The following is a 17,000-nucleotide window of genomic DNA, read 5'->3' as shown; positions in this document are numbered from 1 at the left end:
GGGCCTTCTGATGTACCACATCTAATTCCATTGTTAGCCTCAACTCGGCTATTTTCCTCCACAAATCCATATGAGCTACAGGCTTCCCCTTAGCTCCCTCGAATCCATTTTCTTCCCAAATGGATAAGTCCTCTTTCAGGGCTTGTGCGCAGTAATGACTGTCTGTAACCACTTTAGCCCTTTTTACTCTTCTCTTGTTTAACTCCAAGAGTCCTTCCAGTATTGCTGTAACTTCTCCGGCTTGGCACTCCCTGGCGTTTGACCTTTTGGACGATATTTATCCTTATCTGATACTTCAGAATATAGCCCAATAAGCTATATTGTCTGTACCCTTCTTCGACCATCAGTGTACATAGTCCAGTGCGTATGGCTCCAATAGGGAGTTGCCTCTCCTTTCGCAACTTTTTTGTTTGCGTATCTCTGATAGTGGGAACGTGATCTCTCACATAGTTACACAATCCCAATATTTTCTGTAGGTCATTCTCAGATTGCGGTGGTTTAATCTGACTCAATTTTTCTCGGTATACTTCTGAGAGTCCCAGGTCTGATGATACCTGGAATCCCAAATAGTTAACCTTGAATTGTTCAAACTGACATTTCTTCAGGTTGAGTTTTAATCCAGCTTCATACAACTCTTGCCTGTAATTTTTTCACTCGTCGTCTTATTAGAGTTCGAAGCCTTTTGGGCCGATGCAATTCTCTCAAATCCTTGACTGTTATCAAATTAAAGGGGCCTTTATCCAAACTACCCCTTTCCATATTCCAAATGGTCTTTTCTCCATTGCCGCATTTGCATACTGGATCAGTAGGTATCCCTTGGTCTCGAGGCTTTCTGCGGGTTCATGGACACCTCTGCTCCCGTGTCCACCACGTACGGTTCTCCATCCACATCAGTGTAGATCAATCAGTCAATCAACTTTTTTCTTGTATAGCGCCAAATCACAACAAAACAGTTGCCCCAAGGCGCTCCACATTGCAAGGCAAGGCCATACATAATTATGAAACACAGTCTACGTCTAAAGCAACATACCAGGGATGGTCCAGGGTCACCCGATCCAGCCCTAACTATAAGCCTTAGCGAAAAGGAAAGTTTTAAGCCTAATCTTAAAAGTAGAGAGGGTATCTGTCTCCCTGATCTGAATTGGGAGCTGGTTCCACAGGAGAGGAGCCTGAAAGCTGAAGGCTCTGCCTCCCCTTCTACTCTTACAAACCCTAGGAACTACAAGTAAGGCCCGCAGTCTGAGAGCGAAGCGCTCTAATGGGGTAATATGGTACTACGAGGTCCCTAAGATAAGATGGGACCTGATTATTCAAAACCCTTATAAGTAAGAAGAAGAATTTTAAATTCTATTCTAGCATTAACAGGAAGCCAATGAAGGGAGGCCAACACGGGTGAGATTATGCTCTCTCCTGCTAGTCCCCGTCAGTACTGTAGCTGCAGCATTCTGAACCAACTGAAGGCTTTTTAGGGAACTTTTAGGACAAACCTGATAATAATGAATTACAATAGTCCCAGCCTAGAGGAAATAAATGCATGAATTAGTTTTCAGCATCACTCTGAGACAAGACCTTTTGATTTAGAGATATTGCGTAAATGCAAAAAGGCAGTCCTACATATTTGTTTAATATGCGCTTTGAATGACATATCCTGATCAAAAATAACTCCACGATTCCACAGTATTACTAGAGATCAGGGAAATGCCATCCAGAGTAACTTCCGATCTGGTTAGACACCATGCTTCTAAGATTTGTGGGGCCAAGTACAATAACTCATTTTATCTGAGTTTAAAAGCAGGAAATTAGAGGTCATCCATGTCTTTATGTCTGTAAGACAATCCTGCAGTTTAGCTATTGGTGCGTATCCTCTGGCTTCATGGATAGATAAAGCTGGGTATCATCTGCGTAACAATGAAAATTTAAGCAATACCGTCTAATAATACTGCCCAAGGAAGCATGTATAAAGTGAATAAAATTGGTCCTAGCACAGACCCTTGTGGAACTCCATAATTAACTTTAGTCTGTGAAGAAGATTCCCCATTTACATGAACAAACTGTAATCTATTAGACAAATATGATTCAAACCACTGCAGCGCAATGCCTTTAATACGTATGACATGCTCTAATCTCTGTAATAAAATTTTATGGTCAACAGTATCAAAAGCAGCACTGAGGTCCAACAGAACAAGCACAGAGATAAGTCCACTGTCCGAAAAGCCATAAGAAGATCATTTGTAAACCTTCACTAATGCTTGTTCTGTACTATGATGAATTCTAAAACCTGACTGAAACTCTTCAAATAGACCATTCCTCTGCAGGTGATCAGTTAGCTGTTTTACAACTACCCTCTCAAGAATCTTTGAGAGAAAAGGAAGGTTGGAGATTGGCCTATAATTAGCTAAGATAGCTGGGTCAAGTGATGGCTTTTTAAGTAATGGTTTAATTACTGCCACCTTAAAGCCTGTGGTACATAACCAACTAACAAAGATAGATTGATCATATTTAAGATTGAAGCATTAAATAATGGTAGGACTTCCTTGAGCAGCCTGGCAGATGGGGTCTAATAAGCAGGTTGATGGTTTGGATGAAGTAACTAATGAAAATAACTCAGACAGAACAATTGGAGAGAAAGAGTCTAACCAAATACCGGCATCACTGAAAGCAGCCAAAGATAACGATACATCTTGGGATGGTTATGAGTAATTTTTTCTCTAATAGTCAAAATTTTGTTAGCAAAGAAAGTCATGAAGTCATTACTAGTTAAAGTTAATGGAATACTCAGCTCAATAGAGCTCTGACTCTTTGTCAGCCTGGCTACAGTGCTGAAAAGAAACCTGGGGTTGTTCTTATTTTCTTCAATTAGTGATGATAGAAAGATGTCCTAGCTTCATGAAGGGCTTTCTTATAGAGCAACAAACTCTTTTTCCAGGCTAAGTGAAGATCTTCTAAATTAGTGAGACGCCATTCCTCTCCAACTTACGGGTTATCTGCTTTAAGCTACGAGTTTGTGCGTTATACCACGGAGTCAGACACTTCTGATTTAAAGCTCTCTTTTTCAGAGGAGCTACAGCATCCAAAGTTGTCTTCAATGAGGATGTAAAACTATTGACAAGATACTCTAACTCCCTTACAGAGTTTAGGTAGCTACTCTGCTCTGTGTTGGTATATGACATTAGAGAACATAAAGAAGGAATCATATCCTTAAACCTAGTTACAGCGCTTCTGAAAAGACTTCTAGTGTAATGAAACTTATTCCCCACTGCAGGGTAGTCCATCAGGGTAAATGTAAATGTTATTAAAAAATGATCAGACAAAAGGGAGTTTTCAGGGAATACTGTTAAGATCTTCTATTTCCATACCATAAGTCAGAACAAGAATCTAAAATATGATTAAAGTGGTGGGTGGACTCATTTACTTTTTGAGCAAAGCCGATAGAGTCTAATAATAGATTAAATGCAGTGTTGAGGCTGTCATTCTCAGCATCTGTGTGGATGTTAAAATCGCCCACTATAATTATCTTATCTGAGCTAAGCACTAAGTCAGACAAAAGGTCTGAAAATTCACAGAGAAACTCACAGTAACGACCAGGTGGACGATAGATAATAACAAATAAAACTGGTTTTTGGGACTTCCAATTTGGTGGACAAGACTAGAGGACAAGCTTTCAATGAATTAAAGCTCTGTCTAGGTTTTTGATTAATTAATAAGCTGGAATGGAAGATTGCTGCTAATCCTCCGCCCCGGCCCGTGCTACGAGCATTCTGACAGTTAGTGTGACTCGGGGGTGTTGACTCATTTAAACTAACATATTCATCCTGCTGTAACCAAGTTTCTGTTAGGCAGAATAAATCAATACGTTGATCAATTATTATATCATTTACCAACAGGGACTTAGAAGAAAGAGACCTAATGTTTAATAGACCACATTTAACTGTTTTAGTCTGTGGTGCAATTGAAGGTGCTATATTATTTTTTCTTTTTGAATTTTTATGCTTAAATAGATTTTTGCTAGTTATTGGTGGTCTGGGAGCAGGCACCGTCTCTACGGGGATGGGGTAATAGGGGGATGGCAGGGGGAGAGAAGCTGCAGAGAGGTGTATAAGACCACAGCTCTGCCTCCTGGTCCCAACGCTAGACAGTCACAGTTTGGAGGATCCCAAAAAATTGGCCAGATTTCTAGAAATGAGAGCTGCTCCCTCTAAAGTGGGATGGATGCCGTCTCTCCTAACAAGACCAGGTTTTCCCCAGAAGCTTTGCCAATTATCAATGAAGCCCACCTCATTTTTTGGACACCACTCAGACAGCCAGCAATTCAAGGAGAACATGCGGCTAAACATGTCACTCCCGGTCTGATTGGGGAGGGGCCCAGAGAAAACAACAGAGTCCGACATTGTTTTTGCAAAGTTACACACCGATTCAATGTTAATTTTAGTGACCTCCGATTGGCGTAACCGAGTGTCATTACTGCCGACGTGAATTACAATCTTACCAAATTTACGCTTAGCCTTAGCCAGCAATTTCAAATGTCCTTCGATGTCGCCTGCTCTGGCCCCCGGAAGACAATTGACAATGGTTGCTGGTGTCGCTAACTTCACATTTCTCAAAACAGAGTCGCCAATAACCAGAGTTTGATCCTCGGCGAGTGTATCGTCGAGTGGGGAAAAACGGTTAGAGATGTGAACGGGTTGACGGTGTACACGGGGCTTCTGTTTAGGGCTACGCTTCCTCCTCACAGTCACCCAGTCAGCCTGCCTTCCCGACTGCACGGGGTCTGCCAGGGGGGAACTAACGGCGGCTAAGCTACCTTGGTCCGCACCGACTACAGGGGCCTGGCTAGCTGTAGAATTTTCCACGGTGCGGAGCCGAGCCTCCAATTCGCCCAGCCTGGCCTCCAAAGCTACGAATAAGCTGCACTTATTACAAGTACCGTTACTGCTAAAAGAGGCCGAGGAATAACTAAACATTTCACACCCAGAGCAGAAAAGTACGGGAGAGACAGGAGAAGCCGCCATGCTAAACGGCTAAGAGCTAGTAGCTACGCTAAGCTAGCGGATTCCCAAACAGGGAATCCGACACTAGACAGCTGTGGAGCAGCACAGGTAACGCCCGACAACAGTGCTAAAATAAAATAAAAAATCCACTAGACAGGCTGTGAAGCAGCACAGGTACGCACAACCACAGTGCTAAAAATAAAAAGTAAAAATAAAATCCCTGGACAGGCTGTGGAGCAGCACAGGCACGCACGACAACAGTGCTAAAACAAATAAAAATCCACTGGACAGGCTGTGGAGCAGCAACAGGTAACGCACGACAACAGTGCTAAATCAAAATCCACTGGACAGGCTGTGGAGCAGCACAGGTAACGCACGACAACAGTGCTAATAAAAAATCCACTGGAACAGGCTGTGGAGCAGCACAGGCAACGCACGACAACAGTGCTAAAACAAATAAAAATCCACTAGACAGGCTGTGGAGCAGCACAGGTAACGCACGACAACAGTGGTAAAAAATAAAATAAAATCCACTGGACAGGCTGTGGAGCAGCACAGGTAACGCACGACAACAGTGCTAAAAAATAAAATAAAAATCCACTGGACAGGCTGTGGAGCAGCACAGGTAACGCACGACAACAGTGCTAAAAAAAAAAAATAAAAAATAAAATAAAAATCCACTGGACAGGCTGCGGAGCAGCACAGGTAACACACGACAACAGTGGTAAAAAATAAAATAAAAATCCACTAGACAGGCTGTGGAGCAGCACAGGTAACACACGACAACAGTGGTAAAAAATAAAATAAAAATCCACTAGACAGGCTGTGGAGCAGCACAGGTAACACACGACAACTGCTAAAAAAAATAAAATAAAAATCAAAATCCACTGGACAGGCTGTGGAGCAGCACAGGTAACGCACGACAACAGTGCCAAAAAACAAAACAAAAATCCACTGAACAGGCTGTGGAGCAGCGCAGGTAACACACGACAACAGTGCCAAAAAAAAAATAAAAATCCTCTGGACAGGCTGTGGAGCAGCACAGGTAACACACGACAACAGTGGTAAAAAATAAAATAAAAATCCACTGGACAGGCTGTGGAACCTGCACAGGTAACGCACGGACAACAGTGCTAAAAATAAAATAAAAATCCACTGAACAGGCTGTGGAGCAGCACAGGTAACGCACGACAACAGTGCTAAAAATAAAATAAAAATCCACTGGACAGGCTGTGGAGCAGCACAGGCAACGCACGACAACAGTGCTAAAAAATAAAATAAAAATCCACTGAACAGGCTGTGGAGATATTGTCCCCCTCCCAGTAGGCATGGTCTAGCGTGACCCGCGCCTCCAAAGCCATTACTTCTTCTGCCCTCCAGCCGCTGCTGAGGCTTGGCGGACTTCCTGGAGGGCTTTCCTTTGTTCTGGAGTTAATTTGTCATACTCCTCTTTAGGGATATAGCCACCACTACGAGGTGCAGGTGTAGGTCGCGATTGTGGTGGTGGACCTCTCGGCCGAGAGCTTCATTGTCCAGCTGGAGGCCTTTGATTATTCCTCTGTGGTGTTTGATGCGGCTGAGGAGGTGGTGGTTTTGGCACTGAATTTCTTTTCTCCACTCCCACCAGTTTTTGTCCTGATCTCGGTGTGCTCTCCTTCTTCCTCTTTTCCTCATAGAACTGCTGCTCCAGATCCCAGCTCTTCACCACTGCGTCCATTTGTGGGACTGTAGTGCCGTCTGTGGGCATTTTCACAAAGGTTATCTCCCCTCTTCTTCCCTTAGTGACCTCTCTCAGTGCCCTAACATAGCGTTGTGGCAAAATCGTCTGTTTTAGCCCATGCCAAACTTGAACTAATGTTTGACCTTTGTCTAGTCCAGCTTTAGCTCGAGCAGTATGGGAATCTTCATCATTGGGATCTTCCAACACTAACCTGGCATAATGGTTTCGTGCTGGTTCACCCCGACTGATGGGTTGACTGGTAACTTGGGTCAGCCACATAGATTTACCCTCTTCGCTGTTAGAAGCTCTGTCATAAGGGCCACACTTCTTTCAAATAGTCCTTTAGGTCCTTCATTTGGTTCTTTCTCTCTCACCAGCATCTTTAATTTCTGAATTCATGGAATTCCCTGCCGTCTGCTTGAAATTTCAGCTTGAATTGCTGGCAGACTTTGGCTCTCTAGATCCAGCAGGAAAGTCCTAATTTGGGAGGCTCGCTTGTAATCCTGACGATGGTGGAATTGTTTCTCCTTCATCATCCAGATTTTCTTCATTAATTTCTCTCAACACTTGCCGTGACCAGCGTAAAGCTGCTGTTTTTAGTTTTCCTCAACATCACATCATGGCAACGCCTAAATAGGCGACTCTGAAGTTATTTGTTAACTCTTTACAGGCAGTCAGTGTAGGATAGAAGGGCCACATTAGTATTAGCCCACTCTCCAACAGTGGCTGTTACCTCGAGAGTTTTCTTTCATCTTGTGCTCAATCCACTCTTCTGGGATGTCATACCCAGTTTGTCCAACTTCTGGAGCATAGGTTTGTCCCTTATCTCGGGTCTCCACTGGGTTGACCCTGACATCTCTTGCAATTCTCTCTGATGCTACACGCACATTATACACCCCAACTTCTTTCTTTCGTCCTCTGTAGCGTCCAGTTCGTAGTTCTGTGGCGTGAGACTTCTCTTTCCCCTACCACAGATAGCGCGTTCATCCTCTTCCGAGTCTTGTGGATTGATCTCCTCTTCAAGACTCTCTTTCCTGGTCCTCATCCATATCAGATTCATGGGAAGGACGTGGGTCTTGTGGTTGTGGGTCCCTGTTTTGTTCTGACCTTCGGGGTGACCCGGTTGCTTCGGTGTTTCCGACAAGTAGAGGAATGAGTATAGGATCCTCTTCTCCATTATCCGGTGGAGGAGCCTGGAAAGGCTCGCTCATCCGAGATTGGGAGCTTGTGGGGTGTATGATAGTCTGGAGCCCACTTGTAACTCGTTTTAATGTTGGTCGTGGGGCTTTAATCCTTAATTGCTGCACTCCCACAGCATGAACTGATCTTTCTCACTTGTCGCCGTGGGGATGGACTGCATCACTAGCGGGGGACTAGTGCCACTACCACTAGCTCCAACTGCACCCCTTCCTTGGACCTGCTCTATTTGGTCCTAGGTTCACCGCTTCAAGTGCCCTTCTCCATCTCGAGCTTGCTCCTGCTCATTGCTAGTGACCACCACAATTCTCTCATTGATCCCCATACTCCTGGGGTACGCATGTGTAGGTTCACGGCTGCCATGGCAACCTTTTCTGCCTCTTCCCATGTCATATGTCCAGATCGTAATCCGTCCACACATATCACTACCCGCCGATGCTGGCGTTCTTTAGCCAAATCAATAGCTGTTCCCAGAGTTTTCAGCATTTCCTCCATGTATTCGATTGAATTTTCTCTCCTTGGGTAGCTTTCAAAGGGCACATGTATGAGTGCATGATAAGCCATTCGTGGTGCGCTTGTTATCACCATCGATCTTCTGTCCAGACCTTTCCCCTTTATGTTCTTAAGCTCTTCTTGGTATTCTCTGCCTGCCCGCTCCTTGAGCTTTGCTCGGAATTTTCGGTTGGCAATCTTCAGTCTGGGATTTGTGAAGACAATGAGACTATCTCCATCTATATCCCAAGGACTGCCAAAATAATGATATGCCCGTCTTCCATCTTGGGCCACCAGTTTTTTTAGTTCCTTCGGGCATAGGGTCCAATTCGTCCATGTAGTCAGATTCAATGTATACATGGTGGGTTTTGCTCTAGATTTTCTAAAGATCTCCTGCGAACGCCCTTCCTCTTTAATATGGTAACTCGGTCTGGCAACACATTCTTCAGCTTTAAGCTGTTCCAAGCTTCTGGGTCCACATTCCGGCGATTGATGGAATATCTGTCCAGACACTCCCTGAAGGCTTCTTAGTCTTTTATCCTGCTCAACCAGGCGTTCTGTCTGTTTTCCTAACTGTTGAGGTTGTTCCTCTCCACACTTCCTAGGGGGCAATTTTGGCCACTCTGGGTCAAAGCGTGTGTGGAGCTGGTCCGGGCTTTTATATTCTTGACCATTTCCCCCAGGATTAGGACCTCCCGGGGCTATCAATTCATCTTCACTTCCCTCTGGCTTGTGTTCCTCATCACTTTGTTCGGATTCGGCTGGAGTCTATCTTGCCTTCGTCTTCATTATCGAGGATCTGACTTCCACTCAGATCTTCCCATTATAGGATATTGTTCCTTAAGCATTCTTCCTAACCCCTTTTAGCTGTTCTGCCATGGACTTAAACTCAGCATATACGGACGCTGATTTTGCTTTAACATCAACCAGGACCGTCTCTACTCCCAACAACCAAGCTGTCATTTTTACTACGGAGTCATAACTTTTCTCGGGGCTCATTAAGGTGGTGATTTGTCCTCTTTTCCACTCTTCTCCGAGAAGTTTGGACCACCATACAAGCCAATCTCTGGTCCCCATCTTGTCCTTTGGGACTGGTGGGCTCCCCAAAATGGCCAGGATCTGCCCCTCCTTATGCTTACCTGGATAATATATCCCTAATGTGTGTATAGTTTCTGCCATGTCTTCGTTGAAACATTCTTCATCAGTTTCCACACTTTGATCTGTGACATATTTTTGAACTGTTTCTGCCCAAGTATCATATCCTCGTCTATACAATACCACTTTGTGTGGCCAAAAATTCACTTCTTTTGTCCCTTCATGTTCGAATTCAGGGTTTGCTACGGGTCCTGGCTCTCCTTCAGCCATATTTTCACTGCTTATTTTTAATACTAACCTTACTGTTTCGTAATGATTGTCCTCCCTTTATTCTCTCGGTTGCTGAGATTGTCGATTCCACCACTGTCGTCTCCTTGACTTCAGCTATGGTCCTTGTCGTCTCGAGTCGTCTGCCTCTCAAAGCCTCTCTTGGCGCCTTGAGTCAGGGATGAGTGACAGACTACTTGGCTATTCAGCGCTAATTCCAGAGGTTAATTCCAAATCAGCTGCTCCTTTTCCCGCTTCTCCCCTCAGGAACCTCACGGGTTGATGATCCTATTCTCTCTTGTAGATCACCATTTTGCACGGTATACTCTCATACCTGCTTTCTTGACGATCCGATCCAGCAGGCTCCCTCGCCTGCTTCGCTTCCTCGTCGTTTCGTGACGATCCAGCAGGCTATCCCCGTCTGCTTCTCGTCCCAGTCCAGACGATCCAGCAGTGACACGTCTGCTTCTCGTCCTTGATCCCAGCTCCCTGGGATACTTACTCCTGTTGTCTTTACTTCGTCCTTCTGGTGGTCGCCTCCAAATTTTCACACCTCTGGAGGACAGATATGTTTCAAGCCGTTACTGGACCTATACAGGCCATCAGCCGACACTCTCCACTGTCTCCTTTGGTGATCTACTCAGAGGCTTTCCACCTACCCAATGGCAAAGACTCTCCTTTGGCCAGGATTCTTCCTCGGACCCGACTACACTTTGTCAGGTCCCTGTTCGGGCGCCACGTGTCAGATCCCGCTTTTTAGATACACGGCACACGCTCACCCTCCGATGAGTGTGTTTGTGTAAAAACCAGCTCTCCGTCTCTGGGGTCCGACCTTTGTGTCTCCACGGGTATTACCCGGCAGGGCTGCATAAAGGCTGTTCAAGCTGGTGGCGAGGAGATTCGTCTCACTGCCTCCATCCGGACGTCCACCCCGCTGAAGCTGATCTCGCACCCCGGTCGAATAGCCTTCTAAGGAACCAGGATACGAACCGGCCACGCCCGTTAATGGCAGCTCTCCTCTTATGGATCAGGGCTCTTGGAATGTTGCTAGATTTTGAATTTAGTGACTCGTACAGCGAGTCCCCAGGATGTGTTATTTTCATTAAAAAACCAGACTAACCTTTTAGAGCCTTTTTGATGTTGTACACCCAATAAACTTTAACTTTTACACCTTAAGAAGCATCAATAATCCAATGTCCGAGCCATAACACTTTAACTGCATGCTTGGAAATTTATTGCAGGTTTTGCAAGTGCCAATAACATAATCAACATAGATTATATGGTGATAATTTCACAACAGTAATTCAAGTATAATTAGAATAATGATTGACAGAGATTTTTGTTTTTAATTCAATAATTCTGACTGATCTTACTTTGACTGGGACTGGATTGACTTCTTAACAATTTTTTCTAGGAGTGAGAGAAGGAGGTTTTTGAGGTTAGGGTCCCCAGCTTGATGAACTTGATTTCCTCTTCATCAGCTATTAATCATTAGCTGACCACGATCCTTGTGTGATGTTGTAATCCTTCAGGAAGTTAATCCGTCTTCAGTCAACCAAAAGTTGATCTAATCCATTCTGGTATGCGGTGATGTTCCTTGAGAGAGAAATCGTTGAACATTCCCCACTCAGACTTAAGGCCAGTGGTTACTCTCCGTTGTTCTGCTACTCCGTGACTGGACGGCCTGAGTGGGAGTTGAAATCTCTCTCAAATGATCTTTTATGGCTCCAGTCCTCTCACTCCACAATTCCAATTGCTGCTCACAAGATGGTCAAGTCTTGTGATCTCCTCGTAGCAGGGAGTAGTGGCAACAGCACCTCTCCTTGGAAGAATAACACCGTTTCTGGTGTTTCACGTTTATATAGGCTTGACTCTTGTGTCCTCAAGATGATCTTGGTTACCATGGGGGACGCTGTTGGACTCAAAACCTCCTCCCTTCGCCTTCTACTTTACTGGAAATCCCCGCAGCCCCCTACACAGTAACTTATTTCTCAGTCCTCTTTTCTGTTAACACTTCAGCTTTTCTGAGAATTCATTCTTTTAAAATCATTTCTTAGAATCACATCAATCATATTCAATCATTTCATTACAACTCTCTTTCACATAAAAACAATTCATATGATCATATACAAACATTTTCATTCCTTATTATTCATTTAATTTTTACCAACATTTTAATCATTTGATCAGTTGTTTAACATCAGCTTTTCTTGCCCACTTGCAACATCTTCGTCACTTCCTCTTTTTCTCTGACTCTGCACTCTTTATGAAAACAACTCATATAATCATTCATTTCACTTATTGTAAAATACTTTTTCTAATCAACTCTTAATTTTAACACATTAATACTTCATTTATCATACTTGTCATGTTAGAATCATTTCGTGAACATATTCCCTCGTCTTCACCACCGAGTTCATTCCGTGGGCCTCCCCATTTGCAATGGAAAAGTCCGGTATGACCTCACTTACTCCTGCAAGGTACCAAACACTGTGCAGTTTAATCCAACGGCATGTATATTAATTCCATGGCACGTATTATATTCCAAGATGAAAACAAGCTGAAAGCAAGCTTAAAGTCATCTTTCCTGACAGGGTTTACAGTTTGAATTATAGATATGAACACCTGGCATTTATAGTAGTTTTTAATATCATTTTAGTGCAATTTACATGTTTTAAAACAGCAAAAATGGTTTGGCTTCAGGGGGACTTCGTCCCCCTCGCCCCCTGGCCAGGGCACCGCCCTGGACCCACCAGGGCCTGCGGCCCCTGGACCCTGGCTTATTTTCCTCTGAAAATTGAATTTGCCAATCTCATCCCTGCATACTGAGGTGGAACCAGCAGTATATAAGGTGCAAACAAAAGTATATAAGCATTGCACTGGTGGAGTGTAAAGTGCAGCGTCAGGTTAATGCAGTGCAGTAAGGGAGGACTGAGAAATAACAGTATGTCCATCAAGAGTGGGAGGAGAGCCGTAACAGGTGGTTGGAGAGCACAGAGGAGTCGGAGTAGTGGTGGTTAGGGGTGGGTGGGTGAGAAATAAGTGTTCAGGATCTTCACAGCTTGAGGAACAAAGCTGTTGAGGATCTTGATGGTCATGGTCTGGATGTTCTTGTGCCTTTTTCCTGATTGCAGGGTTAAAGCGGCGTATGTAAAGGGTGGGAAAGGTCTTTGGTGTGAAGTGCCCTGAGGCAACTTTGTTGTGATTTGGCGCAATATAATGAAAATAAATAAATTGAAATTGATGATGCAACGCTGGTTGCTATTGAGCAACATGTTACCAATGGTAAATGGACTGCATTTATATAGCGCTTTTCCATCTGCATCAGACGCTCAAAGCTCTTTACAAATGTGCCTCCCATTCACACAAACACACTCACACACCGATGTCAGGGTGCTGCCATGCAAGACGCTCAGTAAACACCGGGAGCAACTGTATATCATGTGTATCTTACTTCTGTTTATCGCACACTGTATTTAAATTTTGGCAATTTTTATTCTCTGGATATTTTTTGTCTGGTTAGTTTAGTCTTTTTCAAAATCAATATTGTAATATCCAAAAGAGTTTTGGGCCAAGTTTAGCTCCATTCCAAACTTTGCTTTGCATCATTTGTTTGACAGATATCAAGTGGCAAAGTGTCATGTTGAGTGTCTGATATAATAAGTTGAATCCGCTCTGCTGTCGATACAAAATGCACTGTCAGACATCAAACATTGGCTGTCACAGAATTTACATCTCAATCAGAGCAAGAATGTATTTTGTTTGGCTGCAAACCGGGTGATGCGTTACCTGATTTAGGTGGTCTTGCTCGTTACCATCAGTCGACTGTAAGGAACCTGGGTGTCAAATTTGATGAGTTTTTAAAATTTGACAAGCAAAATTGACTGTGTAGTGAAAGTCAGCTTTTTTTTTCAGCTTCATCTTCTGTCTAAAGTTAAACCTTTTCTTTCACAGACAGACCTTGAAAAGGCTTTGCATGCATTTATTAGCTCCCGGATTGACTACTGTAATGCATTGTATGTGGGTGTCAACCAGCGCATTCTTCAGCGTCTGCAGAGGGTTCAAAATGCTGCAGCCTATGGAGTTAAAATTGTCTCATTAATATTTGTAAATGCACACAGGGTGATCTACAAATAATCACTGATTTGCAAATGTGTTCAGATATCCACAAATGCAAATTTCATATTTGTAACTTGTAAATTGGTTCTTTGCAAATAATGTTGCATTTGCAAATATAAAACTTAATTTGTAAAAAAAAAAAAAAATTACATTTGTAAAACTGGAAATTGTATTTGTGAATTGAGTTTCAGCATTTGTGGATCACCACTTACACGCATTCATCGCTTTCCTCTGCGACGTCATTTTTAGACATTCTTTTCGCGAACACAGATCCACAAACAAATGCCGACTGATTCACGAATACACACGCACACTGGATATCCACTAGATGGCAGTGTGGTTCCATTTATTGATGTGGCAAGCTGAATTATTTTTAAATTGTGTCCGCGGATTTCATCATGGGGAGGGGGGCGGGGGTGTTAGTGTTGTACTCTTTAACGCAGTGGTTCAAATAATTGGATTAAACAGCACTGCGCCTGTGCGTGCTCCGTGACACAGACATGCTGCAAAATTATTCTTGCTACATTTAGCTAAGCTTCACACAGGAGCCACACAGCGTCACCGCAGCAACCAACCAGTCTCGCTTTACGACAACTGTCGCAACATCCAGGCTCCGCGGATCCGAGGAAACTGATTTGTATCTGTAACACGGATCAGTGTCCGCGGACTTATAAAACCTGCATGATGTCGTAAAAAAAGAACGCTTTGCGATAAGCATTTTAAATACTCAGTAACGATCACGATTAAAGAGTTATCCGGGAGCATATAGTTTCAGCCACATCAATGAGTGGAACCACACTGCCATCTAGTGGATATCCAGTGTACGTGTGTATTTGTGAATCAGTCGGCATTTGTTTGTGGATCTGTGTTCACGAAAAGAATGTCTCAAAATGACGTCACAGAGGAAAGCGATGAATGCATGCAATTGGTAATCCACAAATGCTGAATTCACAAATACAATTTCCAGTTTTACAAATGTAATGTTTTTTTTTTTTTTTTTTTTACAAATTAAGTTTTATCTTTGCAAATACAACATTATTTGCAAAGACCAATTTACAAGTTACAAATATGAAATTTGCATTTGTGGATATCTGAACACATTTGCAAATCAATGATTATTTGTAGATCACCCTGCATGCATTTACAAATATTAATGAGACAATTTTAACTCCATAGCAGCCCGCCTTCTGACAAACACTCACAAACGTAGTCCTATCACTCTGGTTTAGTCCACTCTCCACTGGCTTCCAGTCTATTTTAGGATTGATTTTAAACTCTTAATATTTGTTTTTAAAGCGATACATGGACTTGCACCTTCTTATCTTTGTGAAGTGTTAACTGGATACACACCCACCAAAACTTTGCGGTCTGCTGGTCAGCATCAGCTGGAAGTCCCAAGGACCAAAAGCAGGCAGTGGGGTGACCACTCTTTTGGTGTGGCTGGGTCTAAACTTTGGAATTCTTTGCCCCTTGAGTCGCGCTCGAACAGTACCTTGCCTCTTTTCAAAGTTAAGATAAAAACTTATTGTTCAAAATTGCTTTTAGCACGTAGAGTCTTATTATGATGGTGTGTTTTGTATTATTGTTGTTGATTTTATGTATTCATGTAAAGCACTTTGGTTAAGTGGTTACTGTTGTAAAGTGCTATACAAATAAAGTTTGATTTGATTTGAATCAGTTTTTTTTGATAGTTGTGTAGTTTTAAAGTTAACGGCAGTGCATTCATCCCCCCTACTGCATATAGGTTTGCGTACTGCCATCGGGAGTGCGCTACTTGTTTTTGCTTTTGTGTTGCTTGAGTCTTTCATTTGTCAGCCCACAGTCACTGAGTCAGTAAACATACCAGTCGCCAACACAAAGTTCTGGTAACATTTGAGGTCCCATCTTCACATCACAGCTGTCCCATTGAGACTGCAAATACAAGCATCTGCCGTCACTTTCTCTCAGACTCTTTGTGGTCACACTTCTCTAAAATCAAATAAACTTGTGTGAACATGGAGACGGTAGAGGAAAGTGTCTGCTGTCGGGAGCAAATGCGTGTGTGCGAGCGGAGCAAGCGGCAGCCGGACATTCCGTGCATCGCACAACACCGCGGCTTTTGATCAATCTGCCTGGACTTGAAAAAGCTAAAACCTTTCGCCCTTGTGTTTGTGCAATATGCTGCGACACACTGGTCAGGCATATCGACAAACAAGTCCCTGAGAGCTGTGTTTAATCAAAGTTTCTGCCGCTAAAAAAGTGTAAACAACGGCCGCCAAACGCGCAAGCTGATACGGTCTACACGCAATGACGTATTTCAGGTTTGGTACTTAACGGGAAGCTGGTCACGGGGCGTACACATTTTTCAGTGGCGGGACGTTCAAATGTTGTATATAACGGGAGAACCGTGTCCATTTTCCCAAAACGCTTAGGTTGACCGAATTATATAACCTTTGTTACATGTAATAAGACTGTGTTGTCTTTAAGTGTCATATCCACTTTAATTTATTGTTATAATGTTCACATGAGCTGCACTCTGATGCGATCCGCTGACGTCGCCATTCGCTTCGTTCACTTCTTTACTCCAGTTGACGAGCTGCACGTCGTGTTGGCGATTAGATCGCGCCACGTAGCACGACATTTATGCGTGAAAGATTTTTTTGAACATTTCAATTCTCTGTGCGCAATAGCACGCACGGGCGCCCCTCTGACGTCCTGTCTGCACCAGTTAAAGACGTGTTCGCTCCAGCAGGACACAGGTCGTGCTAGTGCGAGAATCAAAGACATGCTTGTGTCAGGGGGCCTTTAGCCCAAAAGCTAAATGCTGAAATGGCTAAGTCGGCTCTCCTCTGCCCCGCTGAGTCCCACAGTCAGACGCGCGTTCAAATTTGTCAGGGTGTGGCTTTGGATGGAGCACTGACAGGGTAGGGGGAGGGGTTGGAACCTAGATGAGATTCTATTTTCAAATCTTCCTAGCTCTCTTGCTAGCTCTCCAGGAGTACCGACTCTAGCTTTAAAATTACGTGCATGACACAAGAAAGTGAAAACGCTTATTTCCATTGTTGCTGATTAAAAAAAAATATCAAATGACAAAATAGAAGTAAAAATAAATAAAATATCAATAATATTGATCATAGCTCTTT

At 43.4% G+C, this 17,000-nt stretch overlaps 1 protein-coding gene across 1 annotated transcript in view; it reads left to right on the top strand.

The window, feature by feature from the left end:
- The window catches only part of LOC117504536 (gastrula zinc finger protein XlCGF57.1-like), a gene marked incomplete at its 3' end in the record, with an annotated part of 52,336 nt that overhangs the window by 14,620 nt on the left and 20,716 nt on the right, over positions 1–17,000 (top strand). The window lies entirely within an intron of this gene.

The sequence above is a fragment of the Thalassophryne amazonica genome, chromosome 2 (assembly GCF_902500255.1).
Source record: "Thalassophryne amazonica chromosome 2, fThaAma1.1, whole genome shotgun sequence".
NCBI lineage: Eukaryota > Metazoa > Chordata > Actinopteri > Batrachoidiformes > Batrachoididae > Thalassophryne > Thalassophryne amazonica.
Note: the sequence above shows the minus strand (reverse complement) of the source record. Positions and strands in the feature narration are given on the sequence as shown.